The sequence below is a fragment of the Gossypium arboreum genome, chromosome 11, assembly GCF_025698485.1.
Source record: "Gossypium arboreum isolate Shixiya-1 chromosome 11, ASM2569848v2, whole genome shotgun sequence".
Classification (NCBI taxonomy): Eukaryota; Viridiplantae; Streptophyta; class Magnoliopsida; order Malvales; family Malvaceae; genus Gossypium; species Gossypium arboreum.
Genome location: NC_069080.1, coordinates 106,160,513 through 106,162,868, shown reverse-complemented (window position 1 = coordinate 106,162,868; position 2,356 = coordinate 106,160,513).

Sequence of the window (2,356 nt, the reverse complement as noted above, 5' to 3'; positions counted from 1 at the left end):
ATATGAAGATTATGCACTTGAATGACTGGTTGGTTGCTTGCCAAGCAGACTAATTTGTTAGCTAATCATGATAACATTTTAACATGTATGTATTCATGATGTTTAAAGTGTGGAAATGATGTTGTGAACTTGATTTTTGAGCATTGCAAGTCATGATTTTGATATGGTGATGTTAAGGGTCAAAATATGTGAGTTTTTAGGTCTTGATATAATTGTATAGGTACATTGAGTAAGTTGTATCAAAACAACTTAGGCAGAATCCAAACTTCGATAGTATTTGGGACTTGTATCGGTACAAATGGAGTTGTTTCAACCCTCGGAGACCGATACATGGTCCTAAACACCTCCAAACACCTAGAATCTATCTTAAAATGTTTTCAATATGATTTTAAAGATGTGAAAAATAAAATAGAATAAAATAAATAAAAATAAAGAACACATAAATTTTACGTGGAAACCCTTTCGGGAAAAAAACCACGGGCAGAGGAGAAGAAAATTCACTATGTCGAAAAATTTTTACTCAAATACAAGAGGAATAGACTATGTCTATTTATAGGCTTGCAAAGCCATATTCTAGTAGGATTGAAACACCTTATCCTAATCAATATAAAATAGATGGAGTTTAATAAGGTTTAAAACCTTATTCTAAAATAAAATAAAAGAAGTCTAGTTCTATATGGATTTTACTTTTATTTTATTTTCCATCGTATTTTATTTAAATAAGAATTTGGGTCACTTAATTCTAACAATCTCCACCTTGACACAAATTCTCAATGAACAAGTTCTTCATCGCGAACTTTCAATAAACAAGTTCTTCACCTCTTCCAAAAACCCTTAAGGGTTTAACTTCAACAATGAACACCAACCAAGTCTAAGCAATGCTCAAACTTGGTTATAGGAAGTGACTTAGTCATCATATCTGCAGGATTTTCATGAGTGCTAATTTTGCTCACAACAATATCACCACGAGCAATAATATCACGAACAAAATGATACCGAATATCAATGTGTTTTGTTCTCTCATGAAACATTTGATCTTTTGTAAGAAAGATGGCACTGATTGTCACAAAATATCGTCTTGATTTGAAGGTCTTCATTGAGTTCACTAAATAGTCCTTCAACCAAATAGCTTCTTTACAAGCCTCAAGAATCGCCATGTACTCACCCGATTGGTAGACAAAGCGATCGTAGTTTGCAAAGTGGCTTTCCAACTAATTGCACAACCTCCGATTGTAAAGACGTAACTCGTGAGAGATCTTCTTCTATCAAGGTCTCCAGCAAAATCAGCATCAACATACCCTATAACTCCATCTTTAGTTCTTCCAAACTGTAAGCAAACATTAGTAGTGCCTCGTAAGTATCTTAAAATCCATCGAATCGCTTTCCGGTGTTCTTTACCGAGATTCGCCATGTATCTACTAACTGCACCGACCGCATATGATAAATCGGACGTGAACAAACCATAGCATACATGAGAGATCCTCTGCACTAGAGTATGGAACATGTGACATGTACTCAATCTCATTATCGATTGAGGAGATAAGGCCGATGAAAGTCTGAAATGGGTCGCTAAAGGAGTACTAACGAAGCTTAGCACTCTGCATATTGAACGCAAAGAACTTTCTCAATGTACCCTTCCGACTTAGGTACAATTTACTTGCTTTTCTATCTCGAGAATCTCCATACCAAGTATCTTCTTTGCTGGTTCTAAATCTTTCATCTCAAATTCTTCACTTAGTTGGGCTTTAACCTTTCTTATCTCTCTTTTATCTTTTCTTCGCTATCAACATGTCATCAACATAAAGAAGTAGATACACAAAAGAACCATCAACATTTTTCTTAAAGTAGACACAACTGTCAAAACTACTTCTTTTGAAATCATGAGAAGTCATAAAGGAATCAAACCTCTTGTACCACTTGTCTTGGTGATTGTTTCAAACCGTAAAGGGACTTTTTCAAACAAGCAAACATAGTCCTCTTTTTCGAGACTATGAAACCCTCTGGTTGTTGCATGTAAATATCTTCCTCAAGTTCTCCATGCAAAATGCGGTTTTACATCTAACTACTCAAGCTCCAAATCATGCATGGCCACAATACCAAGCAAAGCTCGAATCGAACTATGCTTAACAACCGGAGAGAACACATCGTGAAGTCCACTCGGAATTTGATCAGTAACCCTTTGCAACAAGCCTTGCTTTATATCGGGTTCTTCAACTCCGAGTCCTTCTTTCTTTTTAAACACCCATTTACAACGAATGCCTTTTTACCTTTAGGAAGTTTTACAAGATCCCATGTTCTTTTTTGTGGAGTGATTCCATCTCCTCTTGCATAGCAAACATCCACTTTTTCGAGTCTT